At 34.8% G+C, this 24,455-nt stretch overlaps 1 pseudogene; it reads left to right on the top strand.

The window, feature by feature from the left end:
* Window positions 1–21,522: 21,522 nt before the first annotated feature.
* LOC131646235 (uncharacterized) lies at window positions 21,523–23,845 on the top strand (annotated as a pseudogene).
* Window positions 23,846–24,455: the final 610 nt, after the last annotated feature.

Raw genomic sequence — 24,455 nt, 5'->3', positions numbered from 1 at the left:
TTATTCTCTTTTTTTCTTTGCCTCATTTGGGCTTACAAGACAGAAATAAAATAAATGATCCTTCAGGTCTCCCATGGACGCTTTCTCTTTGCCCCCGGGAATGTGTTGATCTGCTGTTCTTCTTGAAGCTGTCCGGTGAGCTCCAATATCCTTCTCTCATAGTCCTGACAGTGTGCTTTGAAGGTGTCTCTTTCCTCTTTTAGTTGAACCCAAGATTTTTGCAACTCTTCTAGGTCAGTTGGCATATCCGGGTGTAGAATAACTTGGGGTTCGTCTCCTTCGACCTCTGGCTCAATAATCACAGGTAGAATAGCGGGATATGGCATAATGAGTTTCTGAGCATGAGTGCGGACCCATAGGGATAGAATTCCATTGCCCCAAAGTTTTGCTTTCTATTCTATAGACACTGTCCCATGCATGTATGAACCTTCGTCGGTGTCTATGAGAATCATTCTCGTAATCAAACACAATGCCACGGATAATCATGTCATGAGGACCGTTGCTCCTTGCATATCCGAATTGGCGTAGAGCTAAAGAGGGATTGTAAGTGATGCCTCCTTTGATGCCAAGGAGTGGCACATTAGGGTACTCTCCACAATGATCAATGATAGTAATGTCTCTTTGAAAGAAGTTGTTCCACCGGATATCTGAATGAGACAAAGACATAATCCTGCGAGACCATTGCATTCTTTGTTCATTTCTCAACACTGATCGGGGAAGATGAAATGTAAACCACCTAGCCAGTAGTGGTATACAGCACATGAGAGTTCCTCGTTTCTTCATGGTACGAGTGTGTAGAGAATGTAGAATGTCTCCCAACAATGTTGGTACCGGGTTACGGATTAGGAAAAGGTTGATGATGTGTACACTTATGAACTGGTCGGGATTTGGGAATAAAACCAACCCATAGATCAAAAGGGACATAACCTCCTCAAAAGCTGGATAACTTTTGTTTTCTAGCAGTAGTCGAGCCTTTTCCAATAAGAACTTGGCAAGCAAACCCTTAACTCCACTCTTTGTTTCCCAATTGGACTCGATTTCTGATTTTCGCAGATGTAAAGCAGCAGCAATGACTTCAGGTTTTGGAATCCTTTCTAAACCAGTGAAAGGTAATTGATTTCGAACAGGCAATCCAATTAGTTAAGAGAATTCTTCCAAAGTGGGTACCAACTGGTAATCAGGAAAGGTGAAGCAATGATGTTCAGGATCAAAGAACTGGAACAGGACCCGTATCATGTCTTCTTCAAATTTTGAGGTAACCGAATGGAGTAGGTGACCATGCCTTTCGGTGAATTGAACATTCCTGGGGAATTCTGACACTAAGTCTTTTAGTTCAGATGGTACCGTTGAGATGTTGATTCGGATGTAATCTCGGGTGGCGGGAGCCATTACCTGCAAAAACAAAGGTAAACTCTTTGATCCTTGAAGTGTTTTGTGAGAAAATGATATGCTTATGATGCAAACATGTGGCACACAAAAACAAATCAAACAATAGCCTTAGGTTTAAAGGCTTGCATGGAGCTGATAGGTGATACCCTCCCCACTGAAGTTGAGTTGGTTAAAACCTGTCCTAGAATAGTATTCGGGTTCTATGATCCTTGGAAGTAACATCTCAATACGGCGCTCGAGTGGCCGATCAAAATATTCCTCGAGGATAACTAACTTCGATCAATTTCAAAGCTAGCCACTTAATAGACCATAAGTCAAGTTCAACTAAAAAGGTTCTAAGACAAATTAGTGTTTAATGACATTTCGGAAGCCTAATATACTCCTTGATCGTTTTCAAGGGACATCAGTATAAACCAAAGTATCGCACTAATGATGGCTACCAGATCAACCGTATCGGTACATGCCGTACAGTTTCCTTGGTCTATTGTCATATACTTAAGGTATCTCGAGATTCGGGTTAGAATCTTCCACACAAGCAAAATACCCAAACAAACCTTTGAAAAATAGAGCAATCAAGTCAAACAATTGAAAACATCGAAGTAATCTATTCTCTTAAGGTAACCCCTTTTGAAAACATTTTGTTTTTTTTGAAAGTGACTCCCCAGCAGAGTCGCAAGTTCTGTGGACCTCCGTTTTTTTTCCGGGCCATACCTCTGAGCGGGAGAGATACGTGAACTGACTCTTTTTTTATCGCTTATGCTTTCGCATTTTTTTGAAAATTCACAGAGTCGCCACCGACCTTTTATTTTATCCAATTAAGGAAAGATTTATAAAAGAAACAGAAAAAAGACCTTTAAGAAATTCTGGGTAAGGGGGTAGGTTATACAAAGGGAAGGTGTTAGCACCCTTTGTATCCATGGCTATCCATGGGCTCTTAAGTTTGCTTAGCTCACTTGTTTTTCGATTACTTTTCAATTGCTTTAGAATGCTCATCTGTAGGGGTGTAAGCGGATCAGAAAAAACCAATTAAACCGACAATCCAAACCAAACCAAACCGAAATAAAACCGATTGTTTATGGTTTGGTTCTACAACCGAACCAAACCAATAAAAACCGATGTGATTTGGTTCGGTTCTCGGTTTTAGTTTTTAGGAACCGCCAAACCGATGAACCGAACCAATAGAAATAATTACGCTGTAAATTCTTTATTCCAAAACATATAAAGTAAAAATCATAAGTCACAAAAAAAACTTGTTTTCACTAAACTACTTCTCTAGTTGTCTATCTCAAATGTTGCTATCACTATCGCCACTATGATATGTTGTGGTATCCTTCTTCGAGTACAAATTCTCTTCGTTAATTTTCATATTTGTTTTTACCTTTATGATTTCTTCTTCAACAAAACTCCTTCTAGTCTTGTTACACAATAGTTTTCTTTTGTGTACTTAAGGCGGAAACATGTTAATTAATAATTGATGTATATTTTTCTGTGTTCTATTTGTTAAACTTTCAAATCTATTTCCAACATTTCTATGTCAAGATTCAACTTTCATAGTGAATTTGTTTCATTATTCAATGAAAGTATGTCATTGTTTCATATATGAATTAAGCACAACTTGTAAGTTGTTTGAAAAATTAGAGCAAGAAATAAATGACATGAAATGTATTATTTTAAAAAATAATAGCATAAAATATACCGAAAAATACAATATTGGAAAATACATCAATGAATATAATGTTTAAAAATAATAATAAAGACCGATTAACCGAACCAACCCAAACCGAACCAAACCGATTAGTTTGGTTCGGTTCCATTTTTGAAAAATGTTAAAAACCGAACCAAACCAAACCGATGAAGATATTATTGGTTCGGACCTTTTTTTTACCAAAAACCGGTCCAAACCGATCCGATTACACCCCTACTCATCTGTGGTTCCAAATACCTTTGTAAATTTGTAATGATCCTGGTGCGGATGTATACAAAATGTTTGTTTATCTTTCGAAAGATGTTTTGAAAAGAACGTTAACTTTGTAATGATCCGTGTTTGGATGTATACAAAATATTTTCTTTTGGAAAGTTTTGTTTTTGAAAAAACACAACAGTGTATGAGAATTTTGTTTATTTTGATTTGAGCAAGCAAACTAGGAGGTCTACCCTGAGTTGTAAGGTCTTAATCCTTATTTCCTTTAAAAATCTATCCTTTCACCGGATATAAACAAAAGGTTCGATTTTGTACTCAAAACAGTGGAATTTTGACTTTGATTTTAAAAAGAATGTGAAGGGATTACCTTAAGAGGTGCAAGTGTGATTGTGTTTGGATTCAGATATTTTATCTTTGAAGTTAGTGATCTAACGGTTCAATTTTATCTTTGACATACACGCAGTTTATATTTGCTGGAAATTAAAATGCGGAAATGTAAAGTGCGGAAAGTAAATCTACGCTATTACATCGATTGTGCAGGAATTGTAAACTAGCCTATTTACATGAATTTGACATCCTATACATTTATCTAGGAATTTAAATTGCAAGAAAAATAAAAGGCATTTTTTTTTGGATTTTTTATGATTGATTTTAATTATAATTAATGCATGATTAATTAAATTAAAATGAAGAAAAAGATGAAAATAGTTTTAAACCTAGAAATAAGTTTAAAATATATACAAAATATTTGTCAATTAATTTTAAAACAAAACTAATTTTGTTGGAGTTTTTTGAAATTGATTTGAAATTGATTAAGTTAATTAACACATAATTATGCAAATAATTACACAAATAATTAAAACTTAAAGAGAAAATTATCCTAAATATGTACAAAATTAGTTTATAATATATAAATAATATTTAATATAAAGAACAATTTTTTTTATGATTTTTAATTGGTTAAGAATAATTAAAAAGCAAATATATAAACATATACTAATTAATTATACAAAATATTGAAATTATGAAGAAAAATAAAATATTATTTTAGAAGTCTAAAAATATTTTGTGTATTTTTTGGATTTTTAAAACTATTTTTAATTAATTTTGTAAAGAAATTAAAATAGAAATAAAAAATAAAAGGATACTGATCAGATGTGGAAATTCATGAGGGAACATGGTGTAGCTGCGTGTTTTGGAACGTTGGATGAGCTGGCAAGTGGATCAGAAGGTGATTAAAGTGAGGGACCATGGCACGTGACGTACCTGCAAAACACTGAATCGAAAGTTAATTCAAAAAACACGCGCGCGCCCTCCAGCCAATCAGAGGACGCCACGCATCATCTTCTTCTTCAGGATAGAGTTTTTACACCTTTCATTTGCAGGTGGTGTAGAAACTCTGACCTTTTACACCTGTTGGAAATAGCGAATACAAGCAAACAACAACATAAATTTGGCGCGATGCCACCATTTAATTTGTCTTGTTCATGCGAGTTTAATGGTGTTATTTAGAACATGTAATTTTGCTTATTTCAGAAAGCCCTAATTTTGAGAGTATGAACCCTAAAATGGTGGTTCCTCGTATAGGTGTCCAAACCTCAATTAAGTTTCCAGAAATGATTAGGACCTCAAACTAAACAGAAATATATGTCTACATCTTGCTAAATATGTATGTGTTATGAGATACAAGTTGATTTTAATTTGAACAAACCGTGGCCTGTGTAGCTCGATTTGTGAGGTTTCAAGACTTGGAAATGATTGAGATATGTTCAGTAATGCTTGAGGAAGGTATTAGAATGTTTAGTTTGTATGGAAAGTGACTGGAATTCAAAATTCGAATTTGAGATTTCTTTGAAAAGTTTAAGTGATTACAAGTGTGTTACAAGCAGAATTCTGGCTATGATTTCGTGTGTCTTTGATTGTGAAGTGTTATAGCCTTTATATAGACTATGTTGTGCTTAGAATTGAAGCTAAGAAGCCTTTAGTTGCCTTTGTGGAATTCTTGATTTTTTTATATTAAAAACCTTTGAATTGTTGACCAACTCTTCTTCTCTTCAATGCTCTTTCCTTGTACTTCAATCTTCTGCAGAAAATTGAAGATTCCTTGATGACTCATGCTTAGATTGTAAGCTATCCATTATCCTTCCATTTTTCCTTTTTATTTAATCTTAAAATAAGATAAAATTAAGCCAAAAATGGATAAAAATGGTATGGGCCTTGTCTTGGTCGTGGGAGGCCCATAATATTATGGAAATGATGTTTGAACCATGAAAACTTGGCCCCATTTGGAAAAAATACATCTTTGAGCAATGTTGGTTTCATGCATTTTCCCAAAATTTAGCCAACTTCAACAAGGTGTAAATCCCTCAATTTTTGTCATATGAAGGAGTTCTTGCACTTTTTGGAAACCTCAAAGAGTCCTCTAACCAATTTCTTTGGTCTCATGTCAAAATGATTTTTGATGCTCCTTGTGTGTCCTTTTGAAAAAAGTGTCTTTTTGTTGACTTTGAAAATGACCTGTAATGTCTTTGGTCATATTTTTCAAATGGTGAATGCAATGACCATGGGATCAATTGCATTTGAAAGATAATTGAATTTCCTTCAAAATGAGCTTTGGTTTGAATTTTTTGGATGAAGGATGAGAGAGTTATGACCAGTCAAAGTTGAGTTGACTTTTCAGGCAAAAACCCTAATTTTAAATCTTAGGGTTTTGTTGATTTTTGATCTTTCCTTGATGAATTATGATCATCCAATGATCAAATGATGAATCCTTTTACAAAATATAGACTTTGACAAAAAATTTCATTTTTGACTGTCTGTTGACTTTTTGGTCAAACGGGTCGTCTGTTGACTGTTTGAGCTGCTGACGGTGCGTCTGAGTGAATTGAAGTTTGAAAATTTGTATGATGGTACTTTGAGATATATGGATGTGCATGAAATCCATTTGAGGTCTCAAAAACTTGTTTCTCCTGTAAAAACAAGAAAACCCTAGTCAGGGACTGTTTGTGTAGGAGATAGTTAAGCGTACCTGATTTTTGTGCAGTGTTGAGTCTCTGCTAATCGCGTGATATTCCGAAGACTTCTAGAACAAAAACCTTGGAGTTTTGAATTGTAAAAGATTGATTTGATTGATGGTACAAAACACTGAGAATTGTACTGCCAGCAGTTTGACTGTCAACTGACCGTTCAGGTATTGACGTAGCAGTTAGAGTGAAAAATCAACAGTCAAAGTTAATTTTCTTTTTTGTTGTTTTTGTTTTATGTGAAAAATGAAAGTTTATTTACATGACTTGTTAAAAAAAAAACATAGACATAATAAATAACTAATATTTACTGTATACGGGCAAAATTACCGATAATAACCCTGTTACCAGTACAGTCTGAGTTTCCTGATTCTGCGCCTGCAAAAGATTTAACTCTGTACCAATTGTGTCAGTACTATTTATCTGTAAATAAATAAATAGCATGTGTGAAGTAATAAACAGTATTTGGCGTTTGCGTAAGAATAAATTCAACTGCAAGCCAAATTACTGTATAAGAAAAACTCTAAAAACTAAGTATTTCATATGTCAGGATATTTGTTGAAATAAAAATCCATGATTATATGAGACTCTTAATTTTCAGATTGGAGTTTTCTTGAAAAAAGGTGCGGGCAAATTTTGGGGTATAACAGATGGTCAAAGCAGAATCAGAACATGGGTCTATGGAAGCATTAGAAGAACTTGAGTTTAGAAGCAGAAGCACTGAAGTTCTCATGGTATCACGCTCAGAAGATCTTCAAGGTCAGGAGATAAGAAGATGCTCTGCACCAAGCTGTTTGACTCTGATGATATTCAAACATTGTATACACAAACATCAGATCAGAAGCAAGTACAAGATGGCAGGCTACGCTGACTGACAAAAGGAACGTTAGAAGCTATTAAAGGCAACGTTAGTAGACACAGCGTAAACAAGGCTCGAGGTAGCTGACAAAAGAGTGAAACATTAAATGCAATGCTGTACGAATTACGCAAAGCATTAAATGCTCCCAACGGTCATCTTCTTAAGTGCCTATAAATATGAAGTTCTGATGAGAATCAAGGTGACAAATTCTGTGAATACTAACTTGATGAAACGCTGTTCAAATCAAAGCTCACAAACTTCATCTTCATCAAAGCTCACTACATTGCTGTTGTAATATATTAGTGAGATTAAGCTTAAACTTTAACAGAAATATCACTGTTGTGATTAAAGCTTTTCAGAAGCATTGTAATACTCTTAGAATTGATTACATTAATTTGTAAGTAACTAGAGTGATCAAGTTTGATCAGGAAACTCTAGGAAGTCTTAGCTTGTGTCTAAGCAGTTGTAACTAGAGTGATCACGTGGTGGTCAGGATACTCTAGAAAGTCTTAGCTTGTGTCTAAGCAGTTGTTCCTAGAGTGATCAGGATACTCTAGAAGACTTAGTCGTGGGCTAAGTGGAAAACCATTGTAATCTGTTGAGATTAATGGATTATATCCTCAGGTGAGGTAAATCACTCCAAGGGGGTGGACTGAAGTAGTTTTGTTAACAACGAACCAGGATAAAAATAACTGTGCAATTTATTTTTATCATTCAAGTTTTTAGACTACACTTATTCAAACCCCTTTTCTAAGTGTTTTTCTATCCCTCAAGGGTGTTTTTGAACATTGTGCCTTGATTTGAATTTGAACAAGAGAAATAGTATGGGAAAATTTTGGGGTATGACAGGGTTACCGACCGTTTCAATCAAAACCGACTCCACCACTGAATTCGCAGAGGTCGATTTAGTATACCTGGGTGGTTATGGCCTTTTCGTTTTGATGTTTGCAGGTTTTTGAAGTTCAGCCTCGCTGGAGAAGGCGACCGGAGTTTGACTCCAGCGCCGCTGCAATTCATGGAGACCACACGAAGCCTACGTGGTGCTCTCCATCATTATCATTGGTGAGTCAAAGCGGCAGACTTCTCTCTCCATCATTCATTGGACGACGTGTAACCTTGGGGGCCCCGCTGTTTGACTTCGTTTGATTTTCAAAGAGAAACGCATGATGGAATATCATTAAATGGCTCTGGTTCAATGACAAGCGAAACACATGGCGCAGCTGGCAATCTTATGTTACTGGCAACTCAAGGAACCAGGTTCGAATCCTAGTGTACTCTCTACTTTTTAACTAATTTGTTTACATAACTATGGTCCCAGATCCAGCGTGCCACTCCCGTGAGGGATCATGATGAGCCCTCAAGTATTAGCCATTAGATCTCTCTCTCCCAGGATCCAACGCGGATGGATACGCTAGTGCACCAAAGACCTCCATGCTGCAAAACACCTGATCAGAGACCCTGTAGGTCACAATAAGTTTTCTTAGGTTCAGCGGGTTACCCTAGTACCCTCCGACTACGCGCTGTCAAGTCAAAAGCTAAGTTTCTATTTCTTTTCTTCTTTAAATATCATTTTAATTTTATTTTGTATTTCCCTAAAATAGGGTTGCCTCGAACAGTCAATGAATCCCTCCTACACTAACTTTTATTTATTTTCCGTTTAATTCTCAGATGATCAGAGTCAATCAAGGGTTCGAGTAAGATCAAGGCATTCAAAGATCTTTTATTTTTCTGTTACCCTATAAGGGTTTTATTGTAATAGATTAGGTCTATTCTTCTGCCTTTTAATTTCCCCCATCCCCGCAGGTGTTTATTGTAATAGCGTAGGACATTTAAAAACTCTTCAAGTTCATCAGTTTGATCTCACAATCCTGGGAGCCCAAATATTACTGAGTATAAAAAACACCAGTACCGACATTACTGAGTTATTTTTATTTTAAAAGGCAAAGAGAACTTTTTTTATAACGAATGATATATATATATATATATATATATATATATATATATATATATATATATATAAGGATCCAAATTACACAACGTTGCTTATTTCCTATAGACCAGGAAAACATCTTCACGCGAGGAGAAGAAACAGCAAGACCAGCAAATCATAACATCAGAATCACATACGCTAGGCAAATATCCACGCGAGGCAAATATACAGATAAGTATTACCTTTTTTTGAACATTTTTTAAATACTAATTTTCCTTTTGAAGCAAAACCTAGAATGCATAACATATTTTAAGAAGATTTCAATAGAAGAAAAAATAGCAAGGTGTGTTTCTTCTTGTAGTGAAATAGTTGTAGTAAACTTGAAAATAAAAATGTTAATGGGGTCATAAAATGAATATTGGTGTTTGAGTATAAAATATTGTGTAGTGTTTTCAGAACATCATATTAAAGAGAAAAAAAACCTAAGAAGGAAACTTGAATATAAAGTTTTGTAGTGTGTTCACTCGTTCTTTTGAGAATATCATTTATGATTTGTTTTTACATTAAGGAAATTCAAATTAAAGCTAATATGACCTTGTTCTTCCCGTTATATTTTCTCTGTTGTTTTTATAGATTTGGATTCTGGAATATGTATAGTGCTAATTGAATATTAAATGTATTTCTAATTCATACAGAATCGAAGGATTTCACCACCCAAATTGGAGATCCAACTTGAACAAAACACAAGGTGATTTTATATACACTAAAGTAACAAACCATGATTCATGTTAGTTCTAGTTTCTCTCGTTTTATTTTCACAATTGTGTATTTTTTTATGAATCAAATTTTATGATATATTATTTTAGGCAAAATATCCTTTTTGGTCTCTTATGTTAACCTCGGGGTTCATTTTGGTCCCTTAACTTCAAAAAGTGTCATATTGGTCCCTTAACTCTTCAAAAGGTATCATTTTAGTCCTTTTTGTCATATTAGCGACGAAAATAGCGACCAATTTTTGAGTTTTTCCGTCGCTAATGTGACAAAAAGGACTAAAATGACATCTTTTGAAGATTTAAGGGACCAATGTGACACTTTTTGAAGTTATGGGACAAAAATGAACCCCGAGGTTAACATAAGGGACCAAAAAGGGTATTTTGCCATTATTTTAACATATTAGCTTATGAAGGTGAATGCCATACTTTTTTATTTTCCAACTACTATTAGAATGTATGTTTAGTTTAATGTTTTAGAATCTAGAATTTCCTTATGTGCGTGCGTGCCTGTAAAATTTTTCTAATTCACTTAGTATATGTATATTGTTTCTCTTGGTATATTTGTGCGTGCGAGCCTGTAATATTTTTCTATTTCTCTTGGTATATGTATATTGTTTCTCTTGGTATATATGTGCGTGTGCGCCTGTAAGATTTTTCTATTTCTCATGTTATATGCATATTGTTTCTCTTGGTATATACGTGTGTGCGCGCCTGTAAGAGAGTAACATCTGTATACACTATTTTTCTTGGTATGTCTGAGGGGAGAGAGAGAGGTCTGTGTACACTATTTCTCTTGGTATATGAGAGATTTTTTGGTAGGAAGGAGGAGAGAGTGTTTTTAGTAGGAAGAGAGAGTGAGATAGAGAAGGGAAGAGAATATTTTTAGTAAAGAGAGAAATTTTTTACTAGGAATGGGGAGGGGGATGGATATGGAGAGGGGGATAGAATAACTTTGTAGGAAAAGAGAAAATATTTTTATTAGGAAGGGGGAGAGAGATTTTTTTTATAGGGAGTGAGATAGAGAGGGGGAGAGACTATTTTTAGTAAAGAGAGAATAATTTTAGTAGGAATGGGGGAGAGATAAAAAATTTGTAGATAAAGAGAAAATATTTTTAGTAGGAAGGGGGAGAGAGAGTATTTTTAATATGAAGGAGGAGTGAGAGAGAACTTAGATATTTATAATTTTTAATACGTGTGCGCTAAAAAGGCAAACAAATGACCACGAAAGTGCATATCACAAAATTTACACACAAAAATACCGCTTTATATTTTAACGCGTAAGCGAATTAAAAAAAGCGGGCTAACGGGAACGGTAGTTCCCGTTTGAACGATAGTTGTTGATAAATAAATTAAAACAAGCCTTTACATATCAAGCTGTTGCTAATTAAAAATATATATCAAGGGGTTTAAATATTGCGGTAGAGATGGCTGCATACATATCGAACGTCGAGGATCCAAATTGGTATTTAGGATAGTTTATGACATGGCAGTTTGATCTTCATCGTCTCATTGTTGTAAAGAAAATATATATTTTTGAAAAAAAAAGTAAGACGTAATATGCACTCAACAATTTGTTTTAATAGTAATATTACGTAATTTTCCAACCCAACAACATGACTTTATCCATCTATTTACTTGCTACATAAAAGTTATGTATAGTGTCTGTAAATTTTGATAGTAATATTACCTAATTATTAATATTGAATTTTCTTTTTATTTAAGCCAGACCAGGACCATGTCTCAAGAAGCTTATCCTGATTCTCCCATTTTAGAACAAGCTTCTTACACCAATTCCCATGAGATTACACTTGCTATACCCGAGGTTAGGGGCGGAGCCACACAGGGTTCACGGTATGCAAATGAACCCATAACTTCTCTAATTTTATATTGGCGACTCTGCTGGGGACACTCCCTTATGCGATTCAATCCTAACGCTTGCTTGTTTCTTGTCATTGGGTATTTATTTTCTTTACTGATTTGCATGTTTATCTGAGGTAAAAGGTCTAATACAAAGGCTATGAGTGAACTATATGAACACTAGGATAGGGTGTGTAACTCGGTGAACTGACTTTTATTTTATAAGCAACAATGTTGCGATAAGCATGAGTCGCCACCGACTTTTATTTTATCCAATTAGGAAAGGCATAAAAGAACAGGAAAGACCTTCTTTGAAAAGAGATTGAGTTCGGGGGTAGGTTATGAAAAGGGAAGGTGTAAGCACCCTTTTCATCCGTAGTTATCTACGGGCTCTTAGTTGCTTGACTCACATTTGTTTCACATACTTGATTTGTTTGAAAGAGTGGTGTGTTTAGAAAAACACTTTTGTTTTGAAAATGTCTAAAGAGACAACGTTAGAAAATGGAGTGTGAAAAGCATCTGAATTGTTTTTGTTGTGAGCAAGCACTTAAGAGTTCCTACCCTAGTTCGTAAGGTCTTTCCTATTCTAAAGACTTTTCTTGAGCGATAGTACTATCCATTGGATGAGCGGGTCATCGAAGGGTCGTCGAATCTTCATAGAGACTGTCCATACCATAAAGAGGATAAGAAGTCCTATGAGATGCGAATAGTCATAAAGGCAACATGTAGGGACACCTTAGCATTTCGAAGGGACTATCATCATTTATCGAAGGCAACTCGAGGGACGAGATCATTTCATCGTAGGCAACTTGAAGGGACTATGATCTTTATTCCGAAGGGACAATGATGATTTTGAATCGTAGGCAGCATGTGCTAAGGTATCCCTATGTTTCGAGGGACTTGACTATTATTTTCCGAAAGGCAACCAAAAGGGGTACCCTAAAGGTGAGTGTGTGCAACAATCACGTGAGTTGAATTTGGTTATGTTATCTTTGTGTTAGCGATCTAACGGTAGTTCTTAATCTTGAGCATACATTCCTAAACCATACATCTAAACAGTTAATAATAGCAGTTATAATGTGCGGAAAGTAAATGCAGAAAATAGATCTACGCTATTACAGGGCTTCGGGATTGGGGAGTACATAACCCAAAAATCGGGGGAGTACGGAAAGTAAAAGTGCGGGAAAGTAAAGCCCTAAATCACTACTACATTAAAAACCTTGCGACCTATACATCTTCTAATATTTAAAATAAAGCGATAAAATAACATGCGATATTCATAGAGCTTAAGGTGAGAAAAGAAGGATCGAGGAATCGAGCGTTTAGGAAAAATTATGGTTAAAAGGTAGAAGCCTAATTAATCAAAACTTAAAAGTATAAATTAATATTTAGTTAGCTAAAAAAACCCTAGTTAATTAAATTAATTAAGCGTCATTTTGGTTAAAAAAACCTAATTCATCTAATTAATTAAATTCATTAGGAAAAAGTTGATTAATTAAAATTAATATTAATCCTAATTATAATTCATTAATTAGTAGTTAAAGGTGATTTTATGGTTAGAGAAGTTAATTAGGTTAATCCAAATAAATAAAGAAAAAGAAATAAAATAGAGAAAAAATAAGGAAAAGGAGGCGACTGATCCAGTGTGGTTGTTCCTTTGAGGGAGTATGGTGTAACATCGTCTTCGAGGCCTTTGATCTGGATTAACAATGATTCAATGACTGCGATCTGAGCTTGAGTGGGGCTAGACGCACTGGATCTATGTTCAAATAGCTTGAAAAATAAAATTGTATGGCCTGGTAAAATTGTATGGCCTAGGGATTGAACCCAGGATTACTCAGTCACTAATTCCACGTTCCACCACTGCGCTGCCAACGATAAGTCGTTATAGAAATCGCAACCAATCGTCAAATAATAAAACAAGACCAACATAATAATTTAAACCAAAAAATCAACGCGTGGGCCCTAGCTTCGTTTGACCAGCCAATTGGAATTGGAGAGAGGGAAGGAATTTTTTGCTCAGCCAATCACACGATGCCGCGCATGGTCAAATGGATGTGGAACTGTTCATCATATTCCTTACATCATTTGCTACGAAATTCGTTGCGAATGCAACACAATGTTTGCTATGAAAATTCATAACAATTCTGCAAAATCAAGAACTCAAAAACAAAACGTTAAACAATCAAGATGACAGCCCAGACCCACTCAAAATCATCTCCTGAACACGATGACTGTGTCCTTTTTTCTAAAACCTTACGTACACATGAAAACGAAAGGCAAAGCTTGTTTATGCCCTAGTGATGGTGATTCGCGTTCTATACGTGAAAGCTTCATCCCACAGATCCAAACCTTCCTACAAAAATACCAGGAACTCGAATGAAAGATTAAATCACATCACAGCACAATAATATGCATAATACGAAAATTAAACATGGAAGAACATGAAGAAACATGATGCGTGCGTTTTACACATTATGGGACTTCAACAATGACCCATTCTTACTCTATGCATTCTTGAGAGATGACTTGAAATATTTTTTGGCTTGGAATGGGGCTGTAACAAGGAATTCGATAAATTCTTTTATGGAGACTTTTTGGAAATTTGAGAGGTTTTTGGAGGCTGCTCTTAGGGTTTTTTCCGTGGTCCTTAGGGGCTGAATGAGTTTAGCATATATAGAGCATGTGATTAGGTCAACATGTTTGGAAAGAATTCATTCACTTGATTAAAAAATATTTGATTTTTCTTTTGTACCAAAACTTTCCAAATCTTGAATAATTCTATTTTCCAATCTTTTTGTCACGTTTCCTTGGCCTCCAATCATTCTTTAAATTGATGAAAATATTTGGGAAATTAATCATGTGATTTTTTATTGTTAAATCATGATTTTATTTGGTTTATATTGAATTTAAATAAATAAATCCAAATATAAATGAAATAAAACCACAAAATAAAGTTAGTCCATGGGCCTTCTATGAACTTGAATTCACGTGGGCAACTTCAAATGTTAGGCCCAATACTCAAAAATACAAAATTCCTCACTTAGATTTCATGCATTTCCTCAAAATCGAACAACTTGAACAAGCCATAACGCATTCAATATTTATCATATGAAGATGTTCTAGGCCTTTTTGGAAAGCCCAAGATGTCCTCTATAAGCCACTTTGGAACATATTTTTCACTTGGAGATTTTATCTTGATGATATGGCTCCTGACAAAAAACTGCTTTTTGCGAGCTTCTAGAAGGACCTGTAATGTTTTCATCCATATCTCTCAAGTGAAGCATTTTTAGACTTTGGGCCTGTCGCACGCTCGCGAAAAATGAACAGAGTCGCCACCAATATATTTACCCCATAAGGGAAAGGAATACCAGGAAACCTAACAAAGAACAAGAACAAGGTCTTGCGACCAGAGAATCTAGGTACGGGAGCCGGTTACACGAGGGGAAGGTACTAGCACCCCTCGCGCCCATCGTACTCGATGGTATCCACCTATGTTTGTTTCTATCTAAAGGATGTGTACTATGTCTATGTCTACATGCGAATGAATGCAGAATGTAGGGAAAATAAAGAATTGTACTCGCACGGGCCCTACCCCGCTGCCTACGTATCCTTTTTAGGAATCAGAGTTACCGTAGCTCGGCTCAAGATTTTCTGTTTGTTTTTGTGTTTTTTTGTTGGGTGGAGTTAACGTTCACGCTCTTGCATAAGGGATCGCCTACGATGCGTTCGAGCGGAAATAACAGTGCCCTTAGGTGCCAACGAGGAAAAAGAAAAAGAAATGATTGGTTTGTGTCTTTTAGGGTAGATGAGTGATGAACAGTTCCCAATACCGGGCCACTCACCACTTTCTCTACTTTGTTTTAATTTGAACCATTGTTAGGTTTTTTAAGTGTTTTTGGTTGGTGTTTTTTTAAGGGGAATTTGTTTGCGATTCGAATCACATAAAAATGTATAATGATCGAGAAGCAGATTAGGGAATGAATCCCACTCACTTCCATCCCATTATGTAATGTTCGAGAAACAGATTAGGGAATGAATCCCACTCATTTCTCTCCCATTAATTAATGTTTGAGAAACAGATTAGGGAATGAATCCCACTCATTTCTCTCCCATTAAGTAGTGACCGAGAAACAGATTAGGGATTGAATCCCACTCGTTTCTATGCCACTAAGCGATTGAGAAATAGATTAGGGAATGAATCCCACTCATTTCTCTATCACTTTCTTAATGTGATTCGCATCTTCCTTTTATTAAGTATTTTAAAAGTCGAAAAGAAAAAAGAATGCAATAGGGAACTAATCTTAAATTCTAATCTAAATTGTTCTAATTCCTATTTGTGTACAAAAGGAATCTAAAATGGTACTAACGAAATAGGCCTAAAATAAGGCCAAAAATACAAGCAATAAAATCACACAAGCATTATACAAAAATAACATGGAACTAGCACAAAAACAATTCAAGCATTAATGCAAAATTAAACTAAAAAACTACTATTTTTTATGACCTTTTTATGAAGGAAATTAAATGTCAAAATCAACCTAAAAAATTCTACTATTTTTATGAGTTTTCTAACGTCAGTGATCACCTAAAAATCTAACAAAATATTAAAGGTTTCATCATGTTTTTATCAACTAAAAATAATAGAAAAAAACTATTGTAAAGTGAACCTAAAATCTACACATTTTAATGGAGTCAAGGGGGTGCAAGTTGAATTCAGTGATGCATATAGCAGAGGCGTTGGGCCCAGGGTGTTGGCCAAACAGAGTTTTTTGTATCAGTTTTGTTCAGCAAAAAAAGATGTCACGGGCCAAGGGGTGGTGTAACTAGCAGTTTCGTTACAGGCCCAAACAGCTTGTTTTTGTTCAGATTTGCTTGCAAAAAACGGTGCAATGGGCCTTCAGGGGGGTGGAATCAGTTTCTTGTGGCCCATGGAGTTTATTCAGTCTTTGTTCCATATCAGATTTTAATTGTTTTCTAGATTTAATATTGGTTAAGAAAAAAAAGAAAAAAAAATGAAGTAAATGAAATAAAGAAGGAAAAGGGGATTAGGTCAAACCAGATTGTGGCTATCAGAATTCTTTTGAACTCAATCTTCTCCTCTTTCCTCACACTCATGGCGTCGACGGAGACAACCTCTCCCCGATCTCTGCTCGAAATTATTCATCTCCGAACTCAGATTTCTTCGTCTCAATCCATCAAACCTCAACTCGGTTCACGATATCTTTGTCTCCGATCTCATCTTGCTCTCTCAAATCTCTCTCGTATCCTCTCCTTTCATTCCGATTCTCTCCACCTCGCTCCCGTTCTCAATTCGTTCCTTTCCTTCTCTAATCCTAAATCACAAGCAAAGAAAACCTAGAACACTTTTTTTATTAGCGCTTCATGATTCTTATTCTTTTGCTTTCTGGAAATTCACGATAATGAAGGTGCTGTATTGTTACGATGCGTTGAGGATGATGATATTGTTGAACGTCGAAGTCGCGTTGAAACGGATTGGTGTTGATGAAGTTGTTGATGACGATAATGAAAATTCAATGAAGTTGCTCGCAGCGAGAGGATCTTTGAAGAATCGATACGAAGATGATGATGATGAAGAATCGTGAAGAATTCCCAGAACTGGTGATTCGGTAGTGATGATGAAGGGTGAAGCAGTGAAGTGTTGTTGCATAGAAGCTGAAGATGATTGAATTTTGAAGGTGGCTGAAGATAGATGAGTGTGGATGATTATGGTGAAGATTGAAGAGTGGAAGAAGAATGATTGTGATGGTGAAGGTGAAATTCAAAGAGGAATCCGAGAGAGAGAGAAGGGATCTCAAGGAGGAGATGGCTCAGCTTATATAGAATTGCAGGGAGAGGATTCAACTCTAAGGTTAGTTGCAAATCTGTTGAGTTTTTGTTTTCTGTTCTGATTCTGTTAGAGATCCTTAGGTAGGTTGTAACCGATTTTGGAAGTTAGTTATAGATGGTTACATTCTGTTAGGGGTGGTAGTTATTGAGTACTAGGTTGTTAGAGTTTGGGAAGTTCTGTTATGGGTCAGTTTAGGTTAGTTAGGAAATGTAACTAACTCTGTTAGGAGTTGGTTAGAAAGTGGTTATGTTCTGTTGTGAATTGGTTGAAGGTAGTTATGGCTTTGTTTGGTACTAGGTTTAGAAAACAGTTAGGAGTTGGAAGTTAGTTATCAGGTGGTTAGTATTAGTAGGTTATGAACTCTGTTTTGGGCAATCGAAAGGTGGTTAAGTGGCTCTTTGTAAGTTAGAGGGAATTGTGGTAAATTTTTGTTTATATGCAGGGTTGGAATTATGGTGCAGCAGGGACTGTTAGAGAGTTGAAGGAGGTAATGAATAGATGATCAAGTTTCTGTTTATGGTATTTTGGGATTGGTAAAAAGTTGATTCGTTAGTGGCTGGTTTATTATTTGTATGCACTGGGGAATTTGGTTTGAATGTGTGTATTTTGGTTTTCTTTTTGATGTGTATGTATGCTGATGTGTGTAGGTACAGGGCAGCCATAGGGGAAGTGAATGATGGAGTAAGGGCATGTTTGTATGGTCTTGAAAAACATAGCATGAAGCCTGGAAGATAAACTTGCAGGATGGTATCATGAAAGGAAAAGCAAGCTTGGAGGAGGCTTGTGGATGATGATGATGATGAAATTTAGAAACAAATAGAACCTGACATGTACCATGTAATATGGCCCTTGTAGAAACTTGAATTTCTCTTTCTTTGTTCAAACTTTGATGGAATGTAATGGTGTAATAACTCACACAGGATTATTGTATAAATGTGGATGAGTTTGAATGGTGCAATGTTTGGTTATGAATGAAAATGCATATGGTTGAAGCATGGTTTGGCTTTTGAATTCCATATTTTCTATGTTGGTGGATTTGTATTGGATTTTTGAATCGGTGTGGAGTTTGGATGATAATGTGATGGAGACATTTAGTTTTCCTCTTTTATAATGGATGTTGGATATCTTTGTAAACTTTTTGTAATAGACTTTTGCAATGCATCTTGTATGAATCATTTTCTTGTATTTTTCGGGCTTCTTTTGTAATGAAAGTTCTTGTGGTGAATGGCCCTTTTCAAGTGTGTAATTGAACCATGGATTTGTTGTGTAATGTCTCTTCTTAATTAGACTTCTTTATCTTTCGAATGAATTTTCACTCTTAGCCTTAAAAGAAAACTCGATCCACCCTTTTGAATTGTAAGGAACTCAAAACATCACTTGAATGGATTTCATTCTGTTTGTCAAATCCAAATCACCTTGCGAGCCAAGCAACAAACGATAGGGATAATGATAATGTCTTGATCACAACGTGAGTTTACAATCATCACCTATTGCATCATGACCCAACTTTTGCAACTCAAAACCACGAGCTTTCATTTAATCTTCTCTTACTTGGTCTTAGTACAAAGCCAGGTCTTGAAAGATGAATATGAAATCGCGGAGAAAGTACAACCAAGATAACCTTGAAATAAAATCCAATGAACCTCAGTTTAGGTGCGAAAGATTCAAATCCTCGGTTTTAATGTTAATTCTCTACTTCACTGCTTGAAGAATAACCGGGAGAATCAAACTTCAATTTGTTATGTGCGCCTCAACATTATTACGAAACCCCTAAGCTTCCAAGATCCTCGATCCCATGCCACATTTATTAGTTAATGATGCATGTTGTGTTATATGACCTAACGGGAGGTGTGTATATGAGACTATGAAATGCATAAGCCTGAGCCAGATAAAAGTTAAGGGTAGGAAAATTTTGGGGTATGACAGGGCCCAACATTAAAGTTGTAGAGAATGAAATTTCCTTGAGAATAGGCTTTGGTTGGGACAATTTTTGATGAACCATGTGAGAGTTATGACCAGTCAAAGTTCGGTTGACTTTTGCTTATAAACCCTAATTTAGAAACTTGGACTTTTGAGCTTTTCTTGATGAATCATGATCAACCCTTGATCAAATGATTAATATAACATAAAAAATGTTGATGTTGACCAAAAATCAGGAGTTTTGATTGTGTTTTGGCCATAGTTTGACTTTTAGGTCAACTAGTCAATTATTGATCGTTTGGGCCATTGGGAGAGCAATCTTTTGAATCAGAGCTTGAAGATTGTTATGAGGATCCTTTGAGACATATGATATACCATGGGATCCGCTTGAGATATCAAAAACTGATTTTACTTTGAGAAGATCAAAACCCTAGTTTGAGGGTTGTTGTTTAGGAGAGAGACTGTATGCTTCCTTCTTGTATATCTTTGAGCATTTGAAAGTCAGATAGACTGAAATATGATTAAATATGATGGGAAAATTTTGGGGTATGACAGGGTGGAGTCTTGGTTTGCTCAGAGGTGTACGTCTCATTTGGGGTAGTGGTTTCAAATGAGGGTATTATCGTCACCCAAAGTCGTGCTGTGATGGTAATTACTTTCAAGAGGACCTTATATTGTGTTTCTCTTGACCTTACCCTGGCTTAGATTACACGTTTGAGTTAGGGAAGCAATGATCATTTTTACAGGTACATGTACTGTTAGTGACTCTGCTTTGATGGTGGCTATGTTTTGATGGTGTTTATATTCCTGGTTCCGTTAGTGACTTATGGTTTATATGTGGTGTTCCGAAACTACGTCGAACTTATGAACACGTGCCTATGTTCAGATGCCAAATTTGTGATTCCTGTTCATATTTCTTACATGTATTTCTATTATTTGATAATCTCTATATTTTGATATTTGAACCCCCATAATATTTTCTATGGCACCTACCATTTTGCATTCAATGACCCAAATATCTCTCTCATTGCATTCAATGACGTGTATACTTCTTTCAATAATTAACTAGACAAACACCTGTGCATCGCACGGGTTTGTTTTGAATATCATTATTATCTATCATGTCTAATGGTAGTAAAATATATAATAAATAATATATTTGAGTAATTAAAAAATCTATATAAAATTTAATTTATATAACTACAATCAAATAACTAAAACAATAGTAAATACGTTTTATATGGAATCATATACATTTGCAACATGGCAGACACGAGAAGAGGCTAGGTGTGGCTAAAGCCCCACTAAAATTTTTCATTTTTTTTATACTATATATATATATATATATATATATATATATATATATATATATATATATATATATATATATATATATATATATATATATTAGTTTGTAAAAGAAAATAAAAAGTAAACCTACTTTTTCTCTTTCACAGTAACAACATAGTACTACTAGTAGCTTATAACAAATTTGACGGCGGCAAGGAAACAGGTTTAGCATCAAAATAATTACTTTTTTATATTATATATATATATATATATATATATATATATATATATATATATATATATATATAAAATATATGTAGAGAGAGACTAGGCAATAAAAGAAAAAAATTAAAATTTTTGTTTTCTCTCTCACATGACATTGTTACTGTAACGAGTTTAGTATCTATTTCATTCTCCCTTCATTCTCCCTCTCATTGCTTAATCCTTCATTTTTTACTCCAATTTTTCTATTTAGTTTGGATACATCTATTTATGGGTGATTGAAAATCTAAGATAAAGTGAGTATTTTAATTTTCCCTCAATTTTTCTTCTTTTTCGGTAGAACCCTAAAATCCCAATTTGTTAAAAAAAAAATTAATTTTTTCAATTTATCGTAAATGGTTTCCTTCATAATCAGTTAGCTTCAATATTTTCTTATAATATTGGTATGAATAACTATTTTAAATAATTTCATTGTTCTCTTTATAAGATGAAGAAATTTTTTTCGGTACTTTCTAGAGACAAAGCTACTTCTTCGACGAATCTAGAAGCATCAGAAACTCAACGTTCAAATGAGATTATCAAAGTTGTTGATTATGAATTTCTTGAAACGGATCCAGGAATTAGGCCTCCCATTTCAAGCTATCATCCTGACATCCAAAATGAGGTAATAAAAGTTTATTTAAAAATAGGTCATCATCAACCTCCTAAAAATTTTGTTTACCCTTGGTCTGCTCAAGGTAAACAAAGACGCCGGTTTTGCAAAAATTGGTTTGATTTGTATGACTGGATTGATTATAGTGAATCTAAGGACCTAGAATTTTGTTTGACATGGAGGGGATCACTTTGTGGAAGACGGTTTTGGTAACTGGAAGAATGCTCAAAGATTGGCTAATCATGCCACTTCTAATAGTCATGTTGATTGTGTACATATGGGATATGCTCTCATGAACCCAAATCAAAGTATTAAGGCCGCATTTGTTAATCAAACTAAGCAAATGAATATCGAATATCGTATTCATGTAAACTCATCCCTTATAGCTACTAAGTTTCTTTTGAGGTGTGGCATGCCATTTAGAGGGAGTGACGAGTCCCTCAACTCTTTATTTAAGGGGCCATTTCTTGAGTTGGTGGACACTTTAAAGGAAATTAACCCGGAGATAGCTAGTGTAATAGATTGTGCTCCGGGAAATAACCTTATGACTACCCCTAAGATTCAAAAAGATCTTGCCGCTGCTTGTGCTTGTGAAATAACTCAACAAATTATATGTGATATTGCGGATGATGTGTTTTGTGTTTTGATTGACGAATCTGGTGATGTTGCTGGTAAATAACAAATGGCTGTTGTTATTCGTTATGTTAATTGTGAAGGTTTAGTAAAAGAAAGGTTTCTTGGCATTGTAAGTGTTAAAGAAACAAGTGCTAAGTCACTTAAGGAGGCACTTGAGAAGTTGTTGTCTATTAATGGCTTAAGTTTATCTAGCATTAGAGGGAAAGGGTATGACGGAGCTAGCAATATGAGAGGTAAGTTTGGTGGTTTGAGAACTTTAATCCAAAATGAGAATCCATCTGCTTATTACGTGCATTGTTTCGTCCATCAACTTCAATTGGCACTTGTTGCATGTGCTAAGACTCACAAAGATGTTAGTGGTTTTTTTTGTAAGGTCAATATGCTTGTTAATTTCATACGATCTTCTAATAAGAGACAAGAATTGCTTCGGGACAAACAAGTAACTCAGTTTGCTAAATTGATTGAAGAGGGTCAGATAGAGACTAGTAGTGGATTAAATCAAGAATCATCTATTGCTAGAGCAGGTGACACTCGTTGGGGTTCCCACTTTAGGACTCTCACTAGTTTTATGACTTTGTATGGTGCCATTATTGGGTTTCTTGAAGAAGTTGGGAATGATACGTCATTTGAAAAATATGGTGAAACTATGCTTTTGTTAGATGTGCTTCAATCTTTTGATTTTATCTTCATGTTATATATGATGGTTGAGATTTTAGGATTTACAAATGATTTGAGTGTAGCGTTACAAAAGCGTGATGAAGATCTTTTGAATGCTTTGTCACTTGTTAATGCTACCAAACAAGAATTACAAAAAATGAGGAATGATGGATGGGAAGAACTTATATCTAAGGTTATGCAAATTTGCAATAAGCATGATATTGATGTACCTGATATGGATGCACCCTATGTGCAAGGGAAGAAACCTAGGCGACACGCTACAATTTCTAGTATTTCTAATTTGCATCATTATAAGCACGATTGTTTGTTTAATGTTTTAGATTTGCAGTTGCATGAGCTCAATGCAAGGTTTGATGAAGAGAATACTGAGCTTTTACAATGCGTTTCATGTTTAAGTCCTTCATCATCATTTGCAGCTTTTGATGTGAAAAATTACTAAGGATGGTTGAAATTTATCCAAATGATTTTGTAGATGTGCCAAGTGGTGGTGCGACATCAACTTCAAAATTATGTTAGAAATGTTCGAAGTGACCCAAAATTTGCAAAGTTAAAAGGGCTTTCAGATCTTTGTGCAAAACTTGTGGAAACAAATAAGTGCAACACATTTGATATGGTTTATAAGCTTCTGAAGTTGTCTTTAGTCTTGACGGTAGCAACGGTAAGCGTGGAACGTGTTTTTTCTGCCATGAAATTTGTGAAGAGTCAGTTATGTAATAAAATGAGTGATCAGTGGTTAAATGATCGTCTTGTAAATTTTATAGAAAGAGATGTTCATGGAACAATTAACAATGATGTTATTTTAGCTCATTTTCAAGAAATGGATGGTAGACGATTTTCATTGTAATGTATTGCGTTAAACAATATTATTTTTTATCTTTAATATGATTTAGTTTGTAGTTTCTTTCTTGTTTAGCCCCACCAACATGTAATGTCTGGATCCGCCCCTGATTTGCAACACAATGAAATGTATTGGTAATTATCCTAATTTAGTTTTGAATACTTGTATTAAATTGTTAAAATTATCTTGTACTATTTTAAGAAAATTTGATTTTTTGGTTCGTGTTTTATAAGTATTAAAAATAGCTGTGGTTCCCATGTTTTTTATATATATTTGTCTCTTTTTTCTTTAATATTTATGAATAATATATTTCTTAAAAATTTACTTATCCATGTCAAATATTTCTTTGGTAATTAGCCATAAAACATCTGTCAAGTAAGAGGTGTTTGTGATGTGGTTTGAGCGATTTTAACATTAAAAATTATTTGAACTGCTAGAAAAAATATGTAATTTGGTTTGATTTTATTGACTTTTAAAAACAAAATCAAACAAAACTAAACAAAATTAATGTGGTTTGGACTTATTTGAATTTTTACAAAAATTTAATGGAGTCATACATACAAATATAAAAAGAGAAAAAAAAAAGGATATGCACAGATAGTGTAAAATAATTTTA

Source organism: Vicia villosa, linkage group LG2, assembly GCF_029867415.1.
Source record: "Vicia villosa cultivar HV-30 ecotype Madison, WI linkage group LG2, Vvil1.0, whole genome shotgun sequence".
In the NCBI taxonomy this organism is placed as follows: domain Eukaryota; kingdom Viridiplantae; phylum Streptophyta; class Magnoliopsida; order Fabales; family Fabaceae; genus Vicia; species Vicia villosa.
The sequence above is the reverse complement of the archived record's forward strand: the minus strand, read 5'-3'. Positions and strand labels throughout refer to the sequence as shown.